This window comes from Schistocerca piceifrons, chromosome X (genome assembly GCF_021461385.2).
Source record: "Schistocerca piceifrons isolate TAMUIC-IGC-003096 chromosome X, iqSchPice1.1, whole genome shotgun sequence".
NCBI classification, from domain to species: Eukaryota; Metazoa; Arthropoda; class Insecta; order Orthoptera; family Acrididae; genus Schistocerca; species Schistocerca piceifrons.
This window is the reverse complement of record NC_060149.1, coordinates 473,672,304-473,687,354: the sequence shown is the minus strand read 5'-3', so window position 1 is coordinate 473,687,354 and position 15,051 is coordinate 473,672,304. Positions and strand designations below refer to the sequence as shown.

The 15,051-nt window shown below is 42.0% G+C and overlaps 1 protein-coding gene across 1 annotated transcript in view; it reads right to left on the bottom strand.

The window, feature by feature from the left end:
- Window positions 1-10,574, bottom strand: part of LOC124723121 (GTP-binding protein Di-Ras2) — an 857,802-nt gene extending 847,228 nt beyond the window's left edge. Inside the window, exons 1-2 of the mRNA XM_047248304.1 lie at window positions 10,448-10,574; window positions 2,279-2,346 (exon numbers count right to left, since the gene is read on the bottom strand). The gene's annotated coding sequence lies outside the window, so the exon portion shown is untranslated. The remainder of the gene's footprint in view (window positions 1-2,278; window positions 2,347-10,447) is intronic.
- Window positions 10,575-15,051: the final 4,477 nt, after the last annotated feature.

Sequence of the window (15,051 nt, the reverse complement as noted above, 5' to 3'; positions counted from 1 at the left end):
CAACCCTATGGGAAACAAGAGCACGTTGCAGAGGCACTAAAAACAGCCATACATTCAGTAACGCAAGCTTTTCTGTTATTAGAAGCAAACCCTGGAATTATGTCAAATTCTGCACTGGACATGATAAAAAATTATGGAAGAAATAATAAAAGTCACCTTGCAGGTGCTTCTTTGTAATACGACACCGAAGACGTTAAGTACGAAGAATTCCATAAGCTAAAAATGTGAGAAGCCGGCAGCGGTGGCCGAGCGGTTCTAGGCGCTTCAGTCTGGAACCGTACTGCTGCTGCGGTCGCAGATTCGAATCCTGCCTCGGGCGTGGATGTGTGTGATGTCCTTAGGTTAGTTAGGTTTAAGTAGTTCGAAGTCTAGGGAACTGATGATCTCCGATGTTAAGTCCCATAGTGCTTAGAGCCATTTGAACCTAAAAATGTGAGAAGCTACAAAATAAAGATGCTACGTTGCCGTATCATAGAAATTTAGATGTTAAGAATGTAAATAAGTCTCTAAATAAACTGCCATAAAAGGACTGAGTCAAAATCTGCCACACTTAATACATATGATTTGCCGGCCGGAGTGGTCGTGCGGTTCTAGGCGCTACAGTCTGGAACCGCGTGACCACTACGGTCGCAGGTTCGAATCCTGCCTCGGGCATGGATGTGTGTGATGTCCTTAGGTTAGTCAGGTTTAAGTAGTTCTAAGTTCTAGGGGACTGATGACCACAGCAGTTAAGTCCCATAGTACTCAGAACCATTTGAACCATTTGAACATATGATTAGGTGCACAAATTCTATATGACCTGTAGATAATATGTTGGTTCTTGATACAAATCAATCGTTGAAATTTATGAATACGTAAGAAGATGGTTCAAATGGCTCTAAGCGCTATGGGACTTAACATCGGAGGTCATCAGTCCCATTGAACTTAGAACTACTTAAACCTAACTAACCTAAGAACATCATACACATCCATGCCCGAGGCATGATTCGAACCTACGACCGTAGCAGCAGCGCGGTTCCGGACTGAAGCGCCTAGAACCACTCGGTCACAGCGACCGGCATGTATGAAGAGAGGTCATTCAGATGATGCATTCTTCAGTACATTTGCAAAACTATAAAATAATCGCTTATAACCGTTAGAACGAATCTGTCTCACCAGTAAGACGATATGTACATCACTTGTAGGTAGCCTGTGCAATAGAACGCATATTGAAACGACCTTTGACGCTGCAACTTGACCTATGAAAATGTGATGCGCGACTTTTAAACACTACTTCCAAGTCAGCCTTAATGCAGAAAATGAACCACAAAGTAATGTGAGAAGAAACTCTGACTTGTGAATAAAATATGATCCAAATCTGACTTTATGTATAATCGTGCACTCAGTCATAACTTCCGATCGTACCTGATGCTTGTTGAAGGAAGAAGCTGTAGTGTCTCGACGCAAAATAATAGAGACTGCTCACAGTTCTAAGAAAACATTTATCGTAACGCTAGACGGTGCAACAATTTTCCAACATTCGACTGTGTCATTACGCTGTCGCATGTTTAACTGACATCGATCAACTCCATGGCAGCGGACCGACGCTTTACTACACTTGTATTCTTGTGCTTTACCGAAATAGTGACGCTCCAAATTTGTGTACTCAGTTAATGGTTATCTCTTTTTAATTTTAAGTCAAAACACGTTTGGCCTCGCTCTTTCCACAGCTTCAAGAACAATGCCCTCATAATAAGTAAATGTTTGTCTGTAGAATTTCGAAACATTTACTGCTGTTGCCCAATGTACTTCCACGATCCTCAAATCATGATTTTAAATTCTGTAACGCTACTGTAAGAGATACTTTTGAAATCCACTTAGAGATTGGCTGTATCACTTGGCGTTCACTTAAGAAAATTCTGAAATCGGGTTACATCCATTTTGTTGTTGTAGCGTCGACAAAGTATGTGTATCAACGTTATTGGCATCGCCTGCATTGTACAGCTGCGCGCCGGAACGTTACGAGCCGCATTCCATCTGCAGGCATGAGCGACATGTCGTCAGTCAAAAAATCCCATCCATTGAAGTTAATCGTACCTTTCGTTCGGCACCTGATGCACTTCGGCCTAAATTCGCCAATAACCTGATTCTTCGGGTAATGCTAAGAGATCAGAAGCACTTGATGCGGAAGAGGAACTATTTAGTTCTAACTATAGCCGACTCACGTTTGTTGCCGAAAATGATAACATTAACAACAACGTCTGTGTACTTGACGAGCTATTGGCTGTGCGCTACTTACCAAACAGCTACAGGAAAACACGTCACACCAGTTGCTGCTTCACTGGCCCCTTTCAGCAATGAACGGAACTGCAGACACACATTTAACGATATTTTAAAACATATTTTGACATTCAAAAATCGAGACATACAGCTAGATATAGTATTTTACAGGCAATATGTTTCACTTACGAGGAAAAGAATCTTGTGATGTAACTAGCGGCCGGCTGGAGTGGCCGGGCGGTTCTAGGCGCTTGAGTCTGGGACCGCGCGACCGCTACGGTCGCAGGTTCGAATCCTGCCTCGGGCATGGATGTGTGTGGTGTCCTTAGTGTAGTTAGATTTAAGTAGCTCTGAGTTCTAGGGAACTGATGACCTCAGCAGTTAAGTCCCATAGTGCTCAGAGCAATTTGAACAATTTTGTAACCAGCGAGATGTTCCTTGGCTCTATTAAATTGATTAAATACATGAAAAAAAACTACCTCTCGCATTTGCGATGATAAGGTGATGGTGGATTTATAGTCAGTATTGTGATAAGTGTAGCAAATAAACCTTACAAATATACCAGATACGCTGATAATGTAATAGAGAATCGTTCGAGGAAATGGGGTATTTTTTAGAAACCCTGTGTTTCAGGCAGATTGTAAAATAATTTTAAGATCCATATTACAATATAAACGCGATTATAAGTCATAGCGATACGTAAAACTGTTTATGTCTTGAACTTAACGCAAATGGAACCGGAACGTGAATGCACTTTTCAGGATTTGTTTTCTTGTAGGTCAATAGGTACAGCTAACGTGGTTGGTGTCCCTGTGGGCACATCTCAAATTTGTATCGTTGTGCTGGCTTTCCCTTGCATTCACTGAACCCACACGTGAGATTCATGTCGAGATGCCTTTTAATAAGTAAACCTATCCATGGTACTGCCATGTATACCCGTTAACGCATAATCGTAGACGGAACCGAGCAATACTGAATGCGAACGTCAAACCTGGAGCGACGATATAAAGAGAGAATTGGCGATGTCAACGGCAGGTACCGTGTGCGATTATAAACAAGATACTCAGCGCTTACCGTGGATATCGGTACAGTTGTGCACCATTTTCGGGGGAAATAAACCTAACGAAATGCAATAGCTTTGTAACAAACCACCGGAGACTGTGGGTCCCCTATAACAAAATATTCAGAAAGATTTCCTGAACGACGTCTGAAAGTTTCTCGGTTCGGTTCTGGCTCATCCTGTATAAAATATTCTACCGTGACTATTACCAACTTCTCGATGTTATTGTGAGGAGCTAGTGGAATTTTCAATTACAGTTTTACAGATAAAACGGAATCAAATAATGTTCCCTCTTTGGAATAAATAATAATATTTCTTACACATATTATCTGTCCGCTAGGACTGTTTGTAATATATTTGTCACAGAACACAGGTACAGAAATGTGGTTCTAAGACTGGTATGCAGTTCCTGTCCCAGACCATCTTCGCGCGAAATGAATCAATGAACATATGACGAGGGCAAGATGATTCACTACCAAATTCTCCAAATTCCACAGTTATAATTGTTTGTTCTAGGGCTACATGAAGAGTCTTTCTTACGAACCTACATGGTTGCAGGAATACACAGTTGGACGTAGAGATTTTATTAATTCATGCCACTGGATGTATTTATAATTTTCGTTGTTATTTCACTGAACACGAGATTGCAAAATCCGGAAGTTCAGAATGAAAATTAAATCAATAAAACTAATATATGATGCAAATGAATCTATAGTAGTGTTTGAGGTAATTTGGGTAGACCGCTGGACATAGGGATATGGGTAAATAGAAGAATTTATTCCAGTATTTACATTCCGACTAGACAAATTACGAGGTAACGTTGTATATTAATGTGTGGAGTTTCGTTAGGATCAAAGACCGTCTATTTCTCTGTTGCATCTCCCACTCAGAGATCATAAATAAGATATCATTAATTGCATTTAAAAAAGAACAATTTTTGTCATTTGTATACTAAGAACTGAATACATTCGATTTAATAGAGGTCAGTTACATTATGGTTTCACATTATGTCACTAATTCTGATTCGTCTAAGAGTATTTATAGAAAAGAACTGTAAGTGGGTTAGCATAACATTTTGCTGTTATCATCCTTAAAAGTGCATTAACATTGCTACCTCAAAAGTTTCTTTATGTGACTAGATATATAGTATGGTATTAGGCCAAATTTCAATCATCCTTATCTTCAACATAAAATCTAAGAAAATCCTTGTTTCGCTGTCACATATTCCCTCTTAGGTCTTTGAAGTACCACAAAAATTAGTGTCAGCCGTTTCAAAAAACAGACCAAACATTTATTCACAGTTCAGTACTTCGATAAAGTGGTGTCATTAGTACGGAAATAGCATATTTACATAGATCTCGCCATTGAACTACCAAAAATATTGAATATTGCAACAGTAGAACAGTGTTGTTATAAAGAATAAATTAAAGAAAGATATTTTTGCCACATAGAGTATTCCAAGAAATAAACAGAAATTCGTACCATAAATACATCAAAATAACAAATTTTTAATTAGTGTATTATGTTGTACATTGTAATATGTGAATTCCTCTACAAACTTTGTCCCTTAATCCGTATAATAATATCTGTCATTATTACCATTATTATTACATTAAAACGCAATTCTGTATTTTCTAAATGTGTTCCACATTTTAATTTTTTGTGCGCTTAGTAATAATACCACAGTTTTTTGGTCAAATATTCGTATCATCAGTTTCAGATTCACGCAAAATTCGTATTTTATCTTCTAGAAAATTTTCTTGGAGCAAAGTCACCTTTCTGTAGTCCGAGTTATGTCCTTAATTTAAATGATCTCACAGGAAGTTTATATTACAAATATATAGTTATTTACGTGCCGTATTCTTCCATGGAGGATCAAAATTATATAAGGGTCGATCAAAATGTCTCAGTTTGAGGTCGATGCTACAGCATGTATGCAACGTAAAGTGAATCCGATGCAGTTACATATGCACTGATATGTAGGCAAGGTAGTAGCGTGGCATTCGTGTCTTTCCGACGTCTGTGCGGAAAATGCTGAAATATGGACCACGGCGACGTTATTACCGAATGCATCCAAACAGGGCTAACGTGCTGCCATTCTTTTCTTGGTTGCCGATGGACGAACACCGGTAGACATCCACCGGAGAATGAAGAATGTGTATGGGGCAACATGTCTGTCGAAATCCACCGCTGTGGAATGGTGTGCCAAGTTCCGGATGGTCACGGTTCGGCACAAAACGCCGGTCGATCTGAGAGGTAGAAGTTACGCCAACTCATGTAGGAGACAATCGAGCATCCGCCCTACAGTCCCGATCTCCACCCAGGCGATTATCAGACCTTCGGTCACGTAAACCTAGATTACTAAATCCTCGTAAAATTAGGAAATTTTGTTCTCAGTTTGGTATGTATCATACCACTGGAGATCTAATAACCGTAATTAACTAATGGATGACTTATAAATTATGTGTTCCTTAGAGTAAACCTGGAGTACTACAGTTTACGATGGTTAATAGCAATGTAACATTTCCTCGCTTCCCACCACCACTTACAGTGTTCTAGGTTTAAGAAAGGCCTTGAAGGGTCGACGATTGCTGTCGGACGAGGATATGCAGCAGGCAGTTACGGACTCTTTCACGTAGCAGGACATGGTGTTTTACTAAACGAGTATCTCCAACTTGGTGCGTCGATGAGATGATTGCCTGAATGATCATTGCAGTTTTGCCTAGTTAGCATATCGATTTTAGATTATACACCCATCGATCGGAAACTCTTTGATTTGCCCCTTGTGTGATTTTGGTAACTTTTCTTAAAAGAAATTTAACCATACTGTTTGTAATAATAATTTTGTGTATAATATACACCAAAGATTCATATATTCATTTAGTCCACAAAGTTTAACACAGTTTTAATCTTCCTTATTTTCATTGGATGACTATAAAACATATTTTAGGTGGTAATAGAATTTGCTGCATGTTTTCGACTACCAGTTCATATGCAGCTTTCTGCAACACATGAACTTTATGTTTTGAAATGAACTTTTGGAGATTTCCATTCTTATGTATTATTAATACACTCCTGGAAATGGAAAAAAGAACACATTGACACCGGTGTGTCAGACCCACCATACTTGCTCCGGACACTGCGAGAGGGCTGTACAAGCAATGATCACACGCACGGCACAGCGGACACACCAGGAACCGCGGTGTTGGCCGTCGAATGGCGCTAGCTGCGCAGCATTTGTGCACCGCCGCCGTCAGTGTCAGCCAGTTTGCCGTGGCATACGGAGCTCCATCGCAGTCTTTAACACTGGTAGCATGCCGCGACAGCGTGGACGTGAACCGTATGTGCAGTTGACGGACTTTGAGCGAGGGCGTATAGTGGGCATGGGGGAGGCCGGGTGGACGTACCGCCGAATTGCTCAACACGTGGGGCGTGAGGTCTCCACAGTACATCGATGTTGTCGCCAGTGGTCGGCGGAAGGTGCACGTGCCCGTCGACCTGGGACCGGACCGCAGCGACGCACGGATGCACGCCAAGACCGTAGGATCGTACGCAGTGCCGTAGGGGACCGCACCGCCACTTCCCAGCAAATTAGGGACACTGTTGCTCCTGGGGTATCGGCGAGGACCATTCGCAACCGTCCCGATGAAGCTGGGCTACGGTCCCGCACACCGTTAGGCCGTCTTCCGCTCACGCCCCAACATCGTGCAGCCCGCCTCCAGTGGTATCGCGACAGGCGTGAATGGAGGGACGAATGGAGACGCGTCGTCTTCAGCGATGAGAGTCGCTTCTGCCTTGGTGCCAATGATGGTCGTATGCGTGTTTGGCGCCGTGCAGGTGAGCGCCACAATCAGGACTGCATACGACCGAGGCACACAGGGCCAACACCCGGCATCATGGTGTGGGGAGCGATCTCCTACACTGGCCGTACACCACTGGTGATCGTCGAGGGGACACTGAATAGTGCACGGTACATCCAAACCGTCATCGAACCCATCGTTCTACCATTCCTAGACCGGCAAGGGAACGTGCTGTTCCAACAGGACAATGCACGTCCGCACGTATCCCGTGCCACCCAACGTGCTCTAGAAGGTGTAAGTCAACTACCCTGGCCAGCAAGATCTCCGGATCTGTCCCCCATTGAGCATGTTTGGGACTGGATGAAGCGTCGTCTCACGCTGTCTGCACGTCCAGCACGAACGCTGGTCCAACTGAGGCGCCAGGTGGAAATGGCATGGCAAGCCGTTCCACAGGACTACATCCAGCATCTCTACGATCGTCTCCATGGGAGAATAGCAGCCTGCATTGCTGCGAAAGGTGGATATACACTGTACTACTGCCGACATTGTGCATACTTTGTTGCCTGTGTCTATGTGCCTGTGGTTCTGTCAGTGTGATCATGTGATGTATCTGACCCCAGGAATGTGTCAATAAAGTTTCCCCTTCCTGGGACAATGAATTCACGGTGTTCTTATTTCAATTTCCAGGAGTGTATTATGTCAGACTGTTAAACCACTATTAAGTTGTCCTAGTGTTGCAACGAGTGTTAGTTATAATTACGGAAAGTAAAATAGAGGATAACATTTGTTGCTCAGTTAAAAATAATTTTTCTCAATTTTTAAATAAATTGCCTAGGTTCTATATATCTGACAGTAGAGATCCACTATTTTCAAAATTCTTTTTGTTGGTTTGTATGTACTCACATTTACATTAATGTAATGCATTCCCTTCCAGTGGGATGACATTTGCAGATGGGATACAAGAGAATTAAGTTACATAATACTTTACTTCTATGATGCCTGATGGCGGCAGAGCCAACTCATTGCGATATGTGCCTTCGGTCTCTATGTTATATTGCCGCGTCTCATGGGGCAGTCTCTCGAGTACCGTCGGCACGTAGGAAACCTACTGCTAGCAGCCCTGTCGATGGAAGCGGGTATCGAACGTTTCTGTCCATGCTGACAGTCTGCTTTAAAATCTCAGTCGATTATAGTATTGCCAGTATGTTTGGTCTCTGAAACATTAAATAAATTCAAACTGAATTTTCCTCTAATGAACAAGGAGGCGCTAGTATTCGTTTTGTTTCAAAAGATGTCTCTTGTGCACCGACTTTCAATTAAATTCCGCCTAGTCACTGATCACGTTCCCTTTATAACGACCATTGGATTCACTACAACGTTCATGTACGAACGATATAACGCCTGCTGTGCAGTACGCTATTTCTAACTACCTGTACCTGATAAATCCATTATCTGCTATCAGACTTTCTAATGTCGATGCGCTGTCCAACTTACTAGTTTAGCCCAGCTCTGAATAAATCAGCCAGTAAGTGGACTGTTTTCAGTTACATAAATATTTCATTGCACCAGCGGACAGCTTCCCAATTACGGCTCACGTGGTTGATAAAGTGTCGTGTTAATTAAAGCTGTTACCAGTATTACGTTGAAATGACTATTAAAGTACCCGATGACCAAATTCGATGAGCTTATTTCCATTCATCAGCATGTAGTTTTTACTACATAAGGTAAAAGGTATTTTACCTAGTGAACACTAAAGAGAAATGCACTGAGTCCCATCTGCTCTATCCCACAGATCCAAGCTACCTTACTATCGAGTCGCCTGGGCGTCACTACAATAAATGTCGTCGTCTGGAGGTACCAATATCTGCTAAGTCTCTCACTCAGCATTGCTGAACCAATCATAGAACTCGCATCACGCGTGGAAAGCCAGGCGGCTCCATATTTAGTACTGATCTGTGGCACCCTCTGGTCCATGGGAGTGAGAGTAATTATTAGAGTTGCGATCTACCAAAAATACGGTTCGCTAATTTCGGTGCTTTACGTAAATGACGTATTAAATGGTAGAATTACCGGTAGTATTGGCGGAATTGGTAGGGAAAGAAACATAAATGAAATGTGTAAGAGAAAATGGGAGCCTGCGGCTTTCTTTTTTGTGTGTTTGGTTGCTTGTGTCGTACATACTTAGAACTGCAAATCATTCAGAATTAGCCCACTGAGTATTTTATATTCTTACAGAAAATAAATTCCGTTTTATAAGTAATAAAAATTAGTTGGTCGATTAATTTCTGCGCTGTTACGTAGCTAAAGCAATTACTTTTGATGAAAGTACAGTTTACATGCAAAACCCCTCAAAAATATAATTATTGTACTCAGTAGAACGTTCTTCATTACGATCAAAGACAAGACTTTCCTGTTATTATTGATATATGCGAAAATTGTTTATGAATCACTGAAACACGTTTTACATAAGTTCGGTGACGTATTGAAGCGATATCTGATATATTTTTGTTTTGTGCTTTTTTATTTTGCCTTTCTCTTGAGGAAATCGCGTTTTCTAAGGCCATAAGAAAAAGCTATATTGTTTTCTTTATTTTTACTACAACATCCCTCTGATTAACCTTACAGTTCAACAATTTTCGAATAAAACCTGAACTAAGCACTGACAATTTCAGTCTTGCTTTAAATACTGTTTATTCTTAAGTAATAGACAGGAAGATAATTATAGAGAAGAAAAATGTTCCGTAGGTTACTTGGCCCTCTTTATATCCTCACTCAGTTCCTAGATAGTTCACCACTTCCTTCCCTTTTCTTTTTAGGGGACTCTATACATACGTAAAGAAAGCGATCGTCAGAGGCAACGCCCCATATGCAACACACCCACTGTAAATGTATAGGTTATGCGGGTATGACCTTAACTGGCTTCAGCTACTAGGAAAACTATAGCAGTGTATGCTTACATTTGGTAGTCAACGGTAGCCTACCGCAGTTTTACAACTCAAGTAATTATATTTCGTGGTGGGATCCATGAAGAGTACGTATCTGGATGTTGTAGATACACTACACGCTCAATATCAGCACGATTATAACGGTTGAAAAAGAGCATCGCAGCATAGTAAAACAATACGCTAGTGGAGAGTTCCCACAAATTTTTGTCGCAAAGGAAGGACTTCATCTTGCAGCGAAGAAATTAGAACGCTTTTCCCCGCAAAATTACGTTACATACCGAACCTAGTAGCTTCCCCAACCTGAAAGCAATGATGAATGCAAGCGACTAATACTAAATTTAAAATGTAGTTCAAGTATCACAACCACCTGAAGATGTACAAACCTTGTTTTTAAGATGTTTCAGATCCACATAATTTTTACTATCCAAGAATCTAGCGGAACTGATTAAGGACGACAATACAGAACTTTGCTGTGACTCCTGTTTCCGCATTACTATGACGTATGTTCGAGTCAGAAACCACGGAATCGACCAGGTACTGAGGTACGAGACGCAGAGTGGACCAGTGCGATCAGTACCAGGCACTCCACCGCCAACGCCTCCGCGTCCGGCCGCTAAACAGAAGGGAGCCACACTGCCCCCACCGGCCTTTCAATTGCCACACTCATAAGATAGCCACATCCTCCCGCTCCCGCCGGCGAGGACAGGATGCACGCTACATGATTCCCAGGCCTATCAGGCGGGCCTCGCTGGTGACGTCGAGATGTAACCATCGTATACTGCAAAGTCGTTTACCGACATCGCGTGCGCACCGTCATCCAATCCATTACTCCGCAAGCTTGCGTACCGAATGTGAATGCTTCACCCACCGCTGTCAGCAGCAAATCAGAACAATAAACGAGAAAGAGCCCAGCTAAGGAGAATACTGAAGACCTGGCTTGGATGTCAGTACCGTCGTGTTCATTCCTGTCAAACAGCTGATTTCTCCATTGTTTTACCTACCACTGTGATGTCGCTATCTCCCTCAGCTATCCCTCTCTAATCGATGTCGGCCAGTTGGATCGTGGATGACAATGGCGATCCTTCTATGTTCACTGGTATTCCACTCTCCTCCAGCAGTCATTAAACTTTTTTAACATGCCATAGTGCTGTCTCTAGTCTCATATTAAATAATTAGCTGTTATTTTTTAGCTACGACAGTGTGATTCTCGATATATTAAGACAAGGGATCGAATTCTTCGCCAGGTTCCATACAAATCCTGCGAGATTTAAAAGTCAATTGTACGGTGGTAGTCAGAAGGAAACATGTCCCATCTCTTTCAAAATTCTGTTAATGCAATAAGGAGAAAGAGGACAGTGCTTCTCTACTATTTTGAACAGTTGGGATTTGGTAAAATCTGAATTGTAACTTATGATGACGAGTTGCTACATATTCGCAATAAAGTTTTATAGGAATTTAGGAAATGTTTGTTTTGCTATAAATCCACTCACGGATCACGAAAATTTATTAACCAGGTAATTAATTGCGGTCAGCCGTGCCCATCTTCAGACCTAAAAACTATCATCAAAGATACCTTGGTATGCAATTTCACCTAATTACATAAAATAGATAATCAAGTCATTATTAGCAAACATGACTGCCTTAACGTACCTGATTGAGTGCAGTACATTAGATAATTCGTATCATTTCGTACATACAGGTGGTTTCATTTATCTGATGATCGCACACGCGACACAGCAAAAGGCGCACAGCAAGGGCTTTGCTGCCCGGCAAATCAGACGCCACGTCGACGTCTAGTGTCTCCTGCAGCAGTACTAAATTTAGGCAAATAAATTTTGTACTCATCGTGTCAGAAAGGGAGAAGCTGGAACAGCCTGCCACTGTTTTCCACGTATTTCTGACATCTATTCGATAAATTTATCATCACACAATGTAATTCTCTTTAAGAAATAGAATTAAATGACTCGCGGATATTATTCTCGGGTTCCTGAACCTGTCAGTATTAGCTGTGTACGCATTATCCTTCAGTTCTTCCCACAAATATGAATCGCACGGGGTTAAATCCGGACTTCGAGAGGGCCAGATATTGTTGCTAATAACTTCAGTCATGGAACACATCGTGAACTTCGGGCAAAACAACAATGGCCGTATGAGCCCTTCCCAAATTCTGAAAAAAGTGGACTTTCGTTCCCTTCCACTAAGGTCACTAAAAACGGTTCCAAAATGCTTTGTTCGTATCTTCCACTATTACTGTATCATTAAAAAAAATTGACCTATTGTTCTGTTACCATTAACTGCGCACCACACTCCTATTATTTTCTGATCGTGAATGGGTTCCTGATGAAGTAGAACAAGTCTATCAGCGCTCCATTTTCAACAGTTTATGGAATTAACACACGAGTGTAAAGGCACCGAAGTTTGTCTGAAAACAGAATGCGGCGAGGATCCATTTCACCGTAATGCACTTGTCATATTTCAAAACCGACTCGCAAAACCTAACTCTGTGCCCGGGATCACTAGGTTTAAATAGTCGTATTACTGTTACTTTTTGGAGCGTTATCCCAAGTAACTTAGCAGCTCTTTGTACCGTGGTTCTAGCAATTTGCATACGTTGTGATAGACGTCTAAGAGATTTTTAGGGGAATTTTCTAGGTGGTAAACAATTTCATCGAGATGAGCTTCTGTGAGAACTGTACGCTGTCGTTTGTTCTTGTTATCACGAAAATTTGCCGATCCACGAAATTTATTCACTAATTTGTAAATTGCATCACGACTCGGATATCTAGCAGCTGGAAACTTCTGATCAAACTATCTCTGGACAATACGAGCGGATTCTACACGCACATACGAATCGTAAATAAACACCCGTTGTGGAATGCAGTACTTCAATATTGTGACTGCTGCTTTCGCAGATTTCACTGTTACACTCGTGAAGTTTGTTTCATTGTTCGAGCGACACTGGCCGAAAAGCCGTGTAGTGCAACATCCGCAGGGAGACGCACGCCTCACTCGACCGGCGTGCGCGGCGCCGGTGGCCGGCAAACACAAGCTCGCGCGTGCGGTCTTCAGATAAGTGGTACAGTCGCATTAAAAAGCCATGCAAGATATGTCACAAAGCTTAAAATATTTTTGTGAGTACCGTGGACACTTTAAAGACATGAGGTACACTGCCGCGCAGCGTTGAGTGATGTGTTTCCAGTCTGGAACACTAGATGAGCTGTTGCACGTCCCTTCACTTAACATTAAGTAAATTCTCTTTTTAAGTGATTGTTCAAAATCTTCCCCATATAATATAGCGCAAATAAATCTCAAAACGCAAATTATTGTTCCTATATGTTACGTAATAAGAAAAGACGCTTTATTAAAAATACTAGCTGCATAACAAAATTACATAGCAACATTATACAATGCAATCGATAGTTGAAACAAATCTGCAGCTTGCTGATGAAACAGGCCATAAAAATTCTTCCTCTAAGCGCTCACATCGCACCCAGGCAAACTTGATCCTACAAACCGACTCTCAAACAAATGTATAGAAACCAACAAAATGTCGTTCAGCGTTAGTGTTCTTCAGCATTTATCATGAGCTACAGTTAACAAACTTGTCAACGTGCGGGCGGGCATTGTATTGGTAGATTGGTGTTTCGACTGTGCTGCAGAAGTTTCGCTGGTAAGCCCTTATACATTCTCCATACAGACCCGATCTCCCCCCCCCCTCCCCCCCCTGCGATTTCCGTATTTTTGGAGCACAGAAGACCGACACTGGGCACCGTTGTTTTGCTTTGGACGAACAGATGCACGAGTCGGTACAATCATGGTTTCGTAGCTAACAGCAAACGTATTTCCATGAAGGCATAGACCGTCTCATAGGGGTAAATATGGTTCAAATGGCTCTGAGCACTATAGGACGTAACATCTGAGGCCATCAGTCCCCTAGAACTTAGAACTGCTTAAACCTAACTAACCTAAGGACATCACACGCATCCATGCCCTCTCGCGGTTCTAGGCGCGCAGTCCGGAACCGTGCGACTGCTACGGTCGCATGTTCGAATCCTGCCTCGGGCATGGATGTGTGTGATGTCCTTAGGTTAGTTAGGTTTAAGTAGTTCCCATAGTGCTCAGAGCCATTTGAGCCATCCATGTCCGAGGTAGGATTCGAACCTGCGACCATAGCAGTCGCGGGGTCCGCACTGAAGCGCCTAGAACCGCTCGGCCAAACAGGCCGGCTAGGGGGAGATATGTGTTAACAGTTATGGCCATTAGTTTTGAAATCATAAAGAATTAACTTATTTCCTTCTGTCTCATTTTTATTTGACTGACTCTCCTACATTACTTGTCGGTATTGAAGAGGTGTTGATTTACAAATACGATACATTTTTAACTCTTGCGTGGAAACAATTATATTTTATAGTGATCTAAACGGTATTCCCTGTGCTCGCATTTGTTTCATTGTTTTGCGTTTGTAGACTGTTGTGTGATTTACTGGTCTGGGAATAGTATCGATTATATCGTTAAAATGAAATGCCTCGGTGCTGTGATAAGTAAATCAATAATTAATTAATTAATGCAACATAGTGACGAACGTGAATCATTTTCAGAGTCGCACTGCGGCGGTATCACTCCAAACCCGAAACAGTAAGCTATTGCAAGAAACGGTTCGCAGTTGTAGGTTTATCAATAGTGTGAACAATAGAAACCAAATGTGATTCATAAGCGTAGTGCACAGAAAGCAGAAGTCATTGTTACTGTCGTCACCTGTAGGTCTCTTGTGTACCGCATAAAATGATCACGAGCGAAAGCGGTTTCCGTTGTATGCCACCTATTAATAGACACGCTCAACATATCGTTCATGTAGTTTAGGTGTTTCACAGTGAGGTGGCTTACTTTGCGAGGTACTACGCACTGTTCGACAAAGCGAACTCCAGGACCGGTCGTAGTGATAACTGGCTTGGTCACTTAATTGGTATAGTTACGTTCCAGTTCACAG